The sequence below is a fragment of the Giraffa tippelskirchi genome, chromosome 10 (genome assembly GCF_054371585.1).
Source record: "Giraffa tippelskirchi isolate mGirTip1 chromosome 10, T2T-mGirTip1v1.2.pri, whole genome shotgun sequence".
In the NCBI taxonomy this organism is placed as follows: Eukaryota; Metazoa; Chordata; class Mammalia; order Artiodactyla; family Giraffidae; genus Giraffa; species Giraffa tippelskirchi.
Window position 1 is genome coordinate 144,359,551 of NC_137284.1, and position 12,140 is coordinate 144,371,690.

Genomic DNA, 12,140 nt, shown 5'->3' on the forward strand with positions numbered 1-12,140 from the left:
AGCTTTGATAAGTCAATAATAAAATGAGAAATTAAAGCAAGATTTGAACAAAATAGCAACAAAACAGAAAATTTTCTGCTAAATAACTCCTGAAGTACTTCAACGATTCAAATGTGACTTTGTATGAGGAGAAAAATGTCCTAAGCTGTCTCATTCTCAAGAAAACTGTTTTTCTCTGGCCAACCCACCAGCCTTAGCACGTCCTCTCTCTCCAGGGGTCAGATGTCTCTGGCTAGGATGTCTTCCTTGTCTTTCTGCCAGGCTTGTGATTGATTTTACATCTTCATTACCTAATCAGTTTGTGCACTGAATGTGGAATGGATTCAGCAGTCAGAGGAGGAAGTGGGAAAACACAGCTACAACGTTTTGAGACGTGTTATGACTTAGCTATGGAGGACGGCCTGGCAACCCACTCCAGTACTCTTGCCTGGAGAATCCCATAGACAGAGTAGCCTGGCAGTTATAGTCTATAGGGTTGCAAAGAGTCTGACACAACTGCAGCAACTTAGCAGGCACACAGGACTTAGGTAAAAGCTGTGGTTTAAGTTCACAGCGATCTCATTTGGCTCTCCACATAAATGTCTTCTTTTCCTTCAGATTTGATGCAGAATGCTCAAACCCTAGAAACAGATAGTGCTCCTCTATCCTTTTCAAAATGGGATGACTTTGTGTTGCCCATCTTACTGAAAGCCAAGGGAAGCTTACTGAAAGCCAGCAGTCTAAGGGAAAGGACGTCCATATAGCTAGGGAATAGTCAGAAAACTCTGATAGCTGTGTTTTCCCAAAGAACCAAAGCAATTATAAAACATCCTAGTCCAGTCAAAATGGAGGCTAATTTAATAATTGGAAGAAATAGTTATCAATAAAAATTATTTGGGACCTCAGTCACAGATCCATAATGATTATTACCCACTCTTCAGAAATGGTAAGATTTGGTCTATTTCTTAAAAAATAATTAAGTCTCTGAGAGGAGGAGAACAAGATGGAAAGAAGTATTCTGTGTTTCCCCCTCTACTTCCCTAGAAAGATGAGATTAGAAAACTTCCACAGGGGAGTCCTGAAAGGGTTTCTATGCATGAGAGACATGCATAGAAAGACAGAATAAGATTTCGGAGAAGAGAATTGATTGCAGCCTAGTTTAAAAAAAAACAAACAAAAACAAACCAAAAAAACACTTTAAGCTATTCTAGTGTTTTCATTCTAAAGGGTTGCATTCCAAATAAGAACAGAGATGGGCAATGTGCTAAGAAATCTTTCTAGAAAGGTGACTGTGTCAATCTTAGGTTCCCCTCCTTTGTTGTACTTCACTGTTCCATGCTTGCCCCTTAGCCCATCATGATGTGATTGTTTGAGCATATGTGTCTATTTCCATTAGACTCAGAGGCTCAGGCAGGCTACCTGCCTGTCTGTTGGTTGTTCATTGCCTGGCAATAATAACTGCTTGTTGAAAGACTAAATGGAATAGCTACATAGATGGGAATTAGTGGTCATACATATAGTCAAACCCCCAACTGACAGCAGGCATCTCCAGAGAGCTGGTACTTAGCCATCTCCAGAGAGCTGGTACTTTGGGCTTTTTGGAATAGCTGTAAGAACAAAGAGCTCATTGCTTGTAAATGCAAATTAGATAATTTAAGTTATTGGGTAGTGTAATTGGTGATTAACAAATTTAGATTATTAGAATATATTAAATTAAAATTCTCTTTCTTCTATTGATTTTACCTTATAAAGTTAGGTAGAATATCTCTTCTTCTATGTATCCCCTCTTTGGGCTTCCCTGGTGGCTCAGCGGTAAAAAATTCACCTGCCAATGCAGGAAATGTGGGTTTGATCCGTGGATCAGGAAGATCCCCTGGAGAAGGAAATGGCAATTCACTCCAGTATTCTTGCCTGGGAAATCCCATGGGCAGAGGAGCCTGAAGGGCTACAGTCCATGGGGTCACAAGAGTTGGACCTGACTTAGTGACTAAACCACAACCACCACTGCCATCCTCTCTTCAAACTCTTAACTTCTGCCATCATCTATTCTTTTTCTTTATTATTATAAAAAATTTACATATACAGAGCCTCAAACAAACTAAATAACTTATCCGAAGTCAGAAAGCCAAAGTTGATGGGCTATTATGGGACTTAAACTCAGCTCTTTGACTCCATAATCTGTGAGCTTAACCACTCTGTTGTACTGGAAATAACTGCAGTTCTTTAAAATGAACCTTTTTAAGTGGTTTCTACAGTACTTACTATCTCAAAACCCTTTCTCCATGTACCATTTACTTTGTCAGTGTCTCTCAAAATGCAGCACTAAAATAAACACAATGTGTCAGATATTATCTGACTAGGACAGAGTGTGGTGGGACTGTTATCAAATTTGATGTATTGGGCCCAACAGTTCCATTTCAGTAAAATAAATGTGTAAGGATCTTACCAAATCTATATTTATTTTTTAGCAAGCAAAACTTCTGGATCATTTTTATGCAAATTATTCCAAAGAAAAGTCTCTCCAATCCGGTTGTAGAATTTTCCGTTTTTATTAAAATACAAGATCATTTATCTTTGTTACATTTCATCATTTTGGATTAGACCTGTCATAATCATTTTAAGACTTCATTCTGACATCTATCATATTAGCCAGCCCCCAAATATGATGGCATCTGCACATTTGATAACCATATTTTCTAAGCATTCAGTCATGTCATTGCTAAAATATTAAAAGAACAAGATAAACATTTATCAATATTCTATTAGAAATGTTCCTAAATAGAGAAAAAAAACTAAAAATCTCTGGAGCAATTGCTCAATGGTTTGCAGGACAATAACCTAGATATATTTCACTATATTATTATAATAACTAGGAATAAGAGTAACTTTGTTTAAATGCCACATAGAAGCCATTATACTCAACATGTCAACTCTATCTAAACAGACTAATTTGCTCTGACATATATTTAGTTAGTGAATCCATATTGGCTCTTGATAATCACATAATCTTTTCTACAGGCCCAGGAAGTGTGAGGTTAATAATATATCCTGGAATTTTCCAGGGAACAAATATCCATGTGTTTGGGAGTTCTTCCTGAGAAAAGAAAACATAGCTCTTTCAATGGAAGACAATGGTGAAAACATAAAATGATATTATTTGTAGTACGATGTTTTTGCATAAAACATAATTGTCACCCATTTTCTTCAACACATTTTTTTTCCTGGTCATTTCATTAACTTCACAATTATATGAGACTACATCTTATGTATTTGAATATTTTGAAACTCTCTTATAATTCCAGGATATATAACCAACCTCATACTTTCTGAGCTTGTAGAAAAGATTATGTGATTATCAAGAGCCGATATGGATATTATTTTATGCAGTATTTTGAAACTAGAAGACAGACTATGTATAGAATTGCATTAGAAGTAGGCCAAGTCCCTTAATATTGTCAAAGCAATTTGCCAATTGGAAGAAAACATGTTGTCATGTCAAATCTTCATGATGACTGACTATACTGGCTTGAATACTCTTGAAAAAAAAAAATGGTCGTCATCCCATAGCTCTTATTTTACTTAAAATCTGTATTTCCTATTATAATATATATTTCCAAAAACTTTTCTGTTCAAAAGGGTGAATGTTACCCTATACTATACTTCAGACTTTACCATGTGAACCCTGCTTTCAGCAGGCGTGGGTTTGTCTAAGGCTCCATTTTACATTTTATGATTTCATTGATTCTGTTCACAGATCTAATTACTTCAGGCTGACTTTTATTTCTTTTGAAACACTAACTGGTCTTCTCAGAAGTTTTTCTGGATCCCCTCCAGGTTTTGTGGACATTTCTTAGGTATGTTGAACAGGTGGTATGCACTGAAGTCTTGGTCATTTGAGTCTCCTGCCTGCAATGGGGACGTGAATCTCACTGCAGTTCCGACAGGCTCCACATGATGGTGGCCTTGTCTCCGCAAATCGGACTTTAGGTCCCTCTACACGCTGGAAGTTTACTGGCCTCAGTTTCAAGCTCCCTTATGAAGCAGCTGTCAGTTTGCCAGAACCCCGTCACATGGCTGAGGTTTCAGCTTGGGCTCCACACCTGTGGCTGAGACACAGTGACTGTGAGCTGCATGAGGCTTGCAGGAGTGTACACTACTGTGCTTTGCTTTTGATTTTCATTTTTCTCTGGAATATGTTTTCCTAGTACAAAACTCACATTTTGAGGATGGAGGATAAAGATGCAGAATGAAAACATAAATAATGCAATATACACATGAAGGAGAAGGGGGAGCAAAAACTCTCTTTTGTTCTGAAAGTGTACTGATTTAGATTGCATAGTTAGACATTACGGAGAAGGCAATGGCACCCCACTCCAGTATTCTTGCTTGGAAAATCCCATGGACGGAGGAGCCTGGTAGGCTACAGCCCATGGGGTCGCTAAGAGTCGGACACGACTAAGCAACTTCACTTTCCCTTTTCCCTTTCATGCACTGGAGAAGGAAATGGCAACCCACTCCAGTATTCTTGCCTGGAGAATCCCAGAGATGGCGGAGCCTGCTGGGCTGCCGTCTATGGGGTCGCACAGAGTTGGACACGACTAAAGCGACTTAGCAGCAGTAGCAGTTAGACATTAATGTTATTGTTTGTATAATTATGATAAATACATAAATATAAAGCATGAAAAAATACCATTTAAATTATTAATATAAGAAAGTAGACAATAACAATGAAATAAGCGGAAAGAAAGCAAAAAGAAGAAAAATTACAGATAAAAATGAGTAGAGAACAGAAAAACTTTAAATCAAATTAATAAATCAAAATCCTGGGAGGTGGAAAAGAAGAAACATAGACAAATCAAACAAATCATACAATCAAATAAATACAAATCATAGCTAGTAATCAAACATAAAAATGAAGAAAGCACAAGTCTACAAAATAAAAAACATAACGAAGGGGAGAAAATCCATTTCCATCATGGCTAAATAAGCTTGCATGGGACCAGCTCTCCATCAGGCAACAACTATAAGGTTTGTCAAGGTATAAAATGAAATTATTTGAAGGTACTTGAGAAAGAATGTGAGCACAGAGATTTGGGAGGGGAGCCAGCACTTGAAAGAAGCAAAAGACAGAGGGTAAGTTTCCCTTTATTATGATTTTCAGCCTTAGGGCAGGTCACAATCTTTACCACAGAGAATGGCAAAATCTCTGCTAGGAAATTTACATCCATTTTCATCTGGCAAGTTCAGAGAAAATGGACAGCCGATAGATAATGAGAAAGGAGTTTTAGAGAGGTAAGAACTAGTGAGAGGGAATCCCAAGCTTTGTGGAAATCCCTGCTCAAAGCTCTGGCTGACACTTGGGTCATATATACACATCAGATAGACACAACTTTGGTAGGTCAAGCATTGCAGCCATAGAGGTGTTAGAGAAAATAGCCATAATGAGGTGGTTGGTTGGTTGTTTGTATGTTAATTGGAGAATTTGGGGAAAGAAAATGCCCAGTCCAAGATTCTACTTAGGGACCAGAATAATTTTATCATTTGCTTGTTAAAAGAAAATTGGAATGGGGACATCTGGGCAGATTCTGTTAAAGCTGGGGAACTTTCCCTGTATTCTGCCAAGTATCTTTGACTCATAAAGACAGCTCTTTATGTCCTGTCAGGGAGATTCATCTCCTCTTGCCTGATGACTAAGTAATGGGCTTCTTTGATATAATTTCAGATAATTTCTTAATTTTATAAATTTAGGGAACTACTGATCCTCCTTATGAACTGCCCCCACCACTTCTCATTGCTTCCAGTCCTATAAAAGGACTCAGGCAATAGCAATCCTAGACTGAAACGTAAAAAGTGTAACTTTTGAGGAGAACCTCAAAGATTTGCCAGTTTGTATCAATAGAAATCTTGGAAACATGCATAGGAATGGATTCTAAGGTATTTATGAGAGGTGTAAGGAATATACTGTTGGATTGCATCTAAACATTGCTATTGATGAATTAAGATACAACTCTGTACTCAAAACATTGGCAAAGGTGGCTGGAGGAGCTCTAACATTTCATTTGCTTGGTTGACTAAAACCTGGAGCCAAAAGTGATCTGCATAGAGTGAAGATGAGATGCTTGCTAGACCTTCCAACATAGGTATCCAAAGGATTAGGAAGACTGGAATGCTAGAGTGGTGTAACACTTGCCCACCCACTCCCTGAATACCTCCCACCAAAAGTCCAGAGGATACTTCCTTCACAGTTCAGTTCAGTTCAGTCACTCAGTTGTGTCTGACTCTTTGCGACCCCATGAATTGAGCCCTGACACCACTATCAGAGTGGGTTGCCTGATTTTAGTGATGATGATTGGACTCCTGAATGTCATGGGCCATGTGGTGGCACTAAATTACCAAAGACAAGAAATGTATGAATACTGGAAAGAGAGGCAGAGCCCAAATCTGTAATAGGAATTTTCTCACGGGCAGAAATCTTTGGTATTAAGTAGTGGGTCATGGTTTCTCTAGATAAAAATTAGAGAGCCTACAAAATTTTTACTTAGTTTCACTTCAGTTCCATTCAGTCGCTCAGTCGTGTCCAACTCTTTGTGACCCCATGAATCACAGCACGCCAGGCCTCCCTGTCCATCACCAACTCCCGGAGTTTACCCAAACTCATGTCCATCGAGTCGGTGATGCCATCCAACCATCTCATCTTCTGTCGTCCCTTTCTGCTCCTGCTCCCAAGCCTTCTCAGCATCAGGGTCTTTTCCAATTACTTAGTTTAGGTAAGTAGAAAGCCCTAGGTTTGTTCAACAGAGGACTGACTGAAATCACTGTAATTGAAGGTGAGTGAAGAAGGGGATGACAGAGGATGAGATGGTTGGATGCCATCACTGACGCGATGGACGTGAGTTTGAGTAGGCTCCGGGAGTTGGTGATAGATAGGGAGGGCTGGCGGCTGGCGTGCTGCAGTCCGTGGGGTCACAAAGAGTTGAACACGACTGAGCAACTGAACTGACTGACCAAACAGAATAGAGGGCTTAACTGAGCCAGGAATGTGTGGGCACCCTTGCTGGCTACCTCAGGTTAGATGTACTTCTCCTAGTAATGATATCATGGAATTCAAAACAATTGTGCCCTTGAAACTGAAAAGCAATTGCTGCAGACAGATACCAGTGATATAGCAAAACCTCACCCTCGTGGAAAACCTCTTTAATCAGTGGACGATCCGTGTCTCCAGGTTATGATTTGGCACTGCATGCTGAGCCTGTGAGCTCAGTAATCCCTTGGTACCACAGACCTTTTGGAGGTTCTGCTGATATGATTGTGAACAACATAAATAGAATAGTGAGCAACATGGGAGATTATGTTAAATGGAAGAGACAATAAGACTACATCTGACTTCATGTTCATCGTGAAGCAGCAGATTTCCATGACCTGCTGCTTTTGAGGTTTTCAAAACTGCTAGTAAAGGAACATTTTGCAGGTTTGTCTTGGTCAGATCCAAATCTACCAAGAATTCCTCGTGTCTTGATAAGTCAATGGGGTTTCTTCTCATATCTAATTAAAGCTCTTAGTAGAATAAGTCCATTATTTCCATAACTTCTTTAATAAAACTCCATGATTATTGATTTCAAACTCATCAGAGATGTCCTTGGGATTTTTCTCAGTATTGAGAATGTACAAAGAATCTGGTTTCTAATCAGGACTGCTATGTGATGCTTTGAGGTAATACAAAAGCTATGAAGTATGTACTTACCATCAGGCAGAGGTTAACCTCGAGCAGTTGTTACAGACTGGCTGTTGGTATCCCCAAAAATGTATGTTGGAACCCTAACTCCCAATGGAATTAGGGGGTAGTTAGGCCTTTGGGAGATAATTAGGTTCAGATAAGTTCATGAGGGTGGAACCCTCATGTTGCTGGGATTAGTGCCCTTAGTAAGAAGAGACTCTGTCTGTTTCCCTGCCATATGAGGATATAGCAAGAAGATGGCTATCTGCAAACCACAAAAGGGGGGCCCTCACCAGACACTAAATCTGCTGGCACCTTGACCTTTTTCATCGCAGCCTACAGACGTAAGTGTTTGTTGTCTAAGTCACCCAGTCTTTGTCGTAGGAGCCCAAGCTGACTAACAGCAGCTGCATCAGTCCTGCTTTCTTCTTTGAGGCAGCCAACTGCAGGGTGTGTTTGGGAGGGGGGAGCTGTATGCACAGGCACATCATTTGGCGATACGTTAGAGGATTTGTTTAAAAAGTAATAACTTAAATAAATACACTTAGGACAATTCAATCAGAGTTCCTGGATAGGAAAACTATGTGAGGGATTTTGCAGGAAAACCCAGAGAGCAAATACGTATTTTTGTGGATTCTATCCAGTTAATCAAGATAGTGATAGAAAGACCACACCTCTCATATATTTTCCACATTGCCAGAATATTTTATTCTTTAATAATACTTGCTGTGCTTAGTATACATTGGAGTATCATTAAAAATGAGCTCATCATTTGACAGGATGACAGAAAGAAAATAAATCTCCTGTTGCTGTATGTTATTTATCTCTGCCCTATTAAATTTTTCCTTTAAAATTGGCTCTTTAGCTAGCCAGCACATGACCAGACACTATAATAATGAGAGTCTACACACGCATTTTCTATGAGCCTTTATGCAGCTCATGTAAATACTGTAAGAAGTGTCATTCCAATCTTGAAGATTTTTCTTGATATATAAGAACTCCCCTCTCTATATGTATCATCCTGAAGTCTCTCTTTTTTTCACTCTCATAAAATGTGAGAAGATACGTCTTTCAGAGGGCTATTAAAGTTTGTTTTGCAGTCCACTGGTTGGGAACACAATTTCCTGGTAATTTAATTTTGATGGGTTTCTTAACTTGGGTTTAATTCTATTCATCCCAATAGATATCAGAGTAAAGAAGTACATATTACTGTGAATATGTATTGTATTACTATGAAGTCGAATCATTTTAAATATTTTAATACAGAGAACTTTCTCCTCTGGCAATTTTAATGACTTATATCAACAGTAAAAATTTCAAAAACAGTTACATGAAACAGAAGTATCACTTGAAAAAGGCAAACTGTACACTGGAAATTACACCACAGGACTGCATTATATTGAATAGCATTTCATGGTTCAAGGACTAACCCCAACTCACTCCATGGTTGAATTAACAGCAAGCTAACACTGGACACGAGAGGCAGAGGGGACTCCCATTAACCATGTTACAGAAAGTGAAAGTTGCTCAATCATATCTGACTCTTTGTGACCCCATGGACTATATAGTCCATGGAATTCTCCAGGCCAGAATACTGGAGTGGGTAGCCTATCCCTTCTCCAGTGGATCTTCCTGACCCAGGAATCGAACTGGTGTCTCCTGCATTGCAGGTGAATTCTTTACCAACTGAGCTATGTAGAACTGAAATATAAAAATCATAATCCCATAATACTGTTCTATTTATCTGTGTCTCATGTCAATGTATGGCAAAACTAGTAAAATAATAATAATAAAATCATAATCCCCATGTATTGATTTATAGTGGTGAAAACAACTCTCTTGGGCTGCAATACTCATTCTGACACAGCGCTGATTTTCTTCCCATATGTGGACGTAAATGGGGCTCAGATGTCTGTTCCATGAGATCAGCTCTGTCGAGGCAGTGGTTGTGGATGTGATAAGGTGTCTTGGCTTAGGTTTCTCCCTCTTCTGAGTATGCTCATAATGGTACTCCCACCTGGACTACTGCAATGCCTCTTTACCTATGCTGCTCATCTTTTCTCACCTCTCCCCACCACCTCCAGACACATCCTTTTTTGATAATTCTGTGACATCAGTCTTGCACCGCTCAATTTCCTGATCAAACAGCCCTTGGTTTTAAGTTTTCCTTGCATGTGACCTAGTAATCGTTGATTTTTTAGATTAATCCATTTCTTTTTAAACTATATTTTCAAGTTCTGGGAGACTTCCTCTATGTAGATTCCCAACTACTGAAAATCAGCAAAAAAAAATAAATTTACATAATTTTGGAAATTGAAGTATGGTAAATTAAAAACCATTCTGAAAAGAGAAACATAATTAGGAATTATGAAGCAGAGTTGATAGTAGTTAGCCACTGAAGAAGCTGAGCTTAGACAGATGTCAGAAAAAACATCTTTACAGCTCTCAGAAATAACATGATTTCCTTTTGAGAACCATATATTTATTACAAACACTAAACAAGAGATAGTATAAAGAATGAAAGACCCATATTATAAACAATTTTCCCATCCTAGTGTTAATTTATAATGAGAAAAATAATGACATATCAGGCTGTAATAATCATTTTGACATGGAATTATTTTTCTCTCTTATGTAAAGATTAATATCTATTTTTTCAGAACAGAAGAATAGAATAGAATAAGGTTTCAGAAACTTATTCATCACATAAAAGTCTGATCTGGGCAGAGATGTAACATTCCTTTTCTGTCGCACTTAAAAACTGTTCATTGAATTAAAGAATAAACCATTGTTTGAGTTCAAGAATAAAGAATGAGAAGGAAGCTCTTTAAGAATTGGAGGAGAATGTGGTGACACTGGTACAAGGAAAGCTAGTATCCCAAAAGGAGGAAATAATGGGAACAAGGAGGAAAAGAAAGGTTGTTTGAAGCTTAGCAGGAAGGGGAGCCTGGGGCTTCCTTGGTGTCTCATACAGTAAAGAAAGTGAAAGTGTTAGTAGCGCAGTCCTGTCCAACTCTTTGCAATCCCACGGACTGTAGCTCACCAGGCTCCTCTGTTCATGGAATTCTCCAGGCAAGAATCCTGGAGTGGGTTGCCATTCCCTTCTCCAGGGGATATTCCCGACCCAGGGATTGAACCCAGGCTCTCACATTGCAGGCAGATTCTGGAGAGAGGAGCCTGGTGGGCTACAGTCCACGGGGTCACAAAGAGTTGGACACAACTGAGTGACTAACACTTTCACATTTCAGGAAGTGTTAGGAAGGAAAGGCAGTTCCCAGTCTGATAAAATACTGAAAGAGGCCACTAAAGATTGCAGTACAACACTACTGTCTTGCTTATGACTGTGACTTTGATTGGAATACGGTTCTGAACCAACCAGTGCCTGAAGTAAATGTGGGAATCCAGGACTTAAATAGAAAACAAATTATGTTTATTTTCACTCATCTCTAACTGAACTAAAATTTAACATTCTCTTCCCTTGCAAATGTAGGCAACAAACCAAAATAAGCAGGATTTTTGACTTTGTCATAAAAAAAATCACAATCTCATTGTATTACAGTTGTCACAGATAGCTACAAATATCATGTATATTACCACTATCTTCAATAGTTACTAGGCTTAACTCTAGATCTAATTTAGTGAGTTAATAGTGAAGCAAAAATATTTCTGCATCAAAAATTTTTCTAAGTATAGAAACTGCATTTCAATATGATTGGAATTATTTATATTTCAATATAGTTTATATTAAGCATTTATACTATTCTTTGAAGGGATCCACAGCCTTCTCCAGACTGCTAAAGGAGCTTATGGAACAAAAAAAACATTAAGAATCCCTGCATTAAAATTAGTATTTTGTTTTTAGCATTCCTTACCCTTTTCTCTATCAAATTAGTTCTCCAACAGTTTCCAGGTAAACAACTCCCTCTATTAGCTCTCTCTAGAATTTTTATGAAATTGGTGTCTAGGAGAGTCCCTATTAGTGTATGTGTGGATAAGATAAATGAACTTTTACATCACCCTTTTGTATTGTTTTCTTTACTCTCTCCTTTGTCCCTTTCTCTTCCCTTTAAATGAATTCCCTATCTTAGCACAGGCTTCTCAGGTGGCACAATGGTAAAGAATCCACCTGCCAAGCAGGAGATGCAGGTTTGATCCCTGGGTTGAGAAGATACCCTGGAGAAGGAAATGGCAACCCATTTCTCAGTATTCTGGCCTGGGAAATCCTATGGACAGAGCAGCCTGGCCAGCTACAGTCCGTGGGGTCGCAAAAGAGTTGAACACAACTTTGTGACTGAGCATGTATGCACACTTTGGCATTTATCTGGAGATGAAGGGGATAACTTCAAGCAGGCAGGGAGATTCGGGAGGGCTTAAATATAAAAGCAGAGTTCTCCACACATGGATAGGAGCTGCTGAAAGAAAGGAAAGGAAAAGAAGATGATGGTGG

General features: G+C 38.8%; 1 long non-coding RNA gene across 1 annotated transcript in view; it reads left to right on the forward strand.

Annotated features, from left to right (window-relative positions):
• LOC145523205 (uncharacterized) overlaps positions 1–12,140 on the forward strand; it is a 184,275-nt gene that overhangs the window by 94,610 nt on the left and 77,525 nt on the right. Inside the window, exon 3 of the long non-coding RNA XR_014066420.1 lies at positions 3,734–3,833. This is a non-coding gene — a long non-coding RNA (uncharacterized LOC145523205). The remainder of the gene's footprint in view (positions 1–3,733; positions 3,834–12,140) is intronic.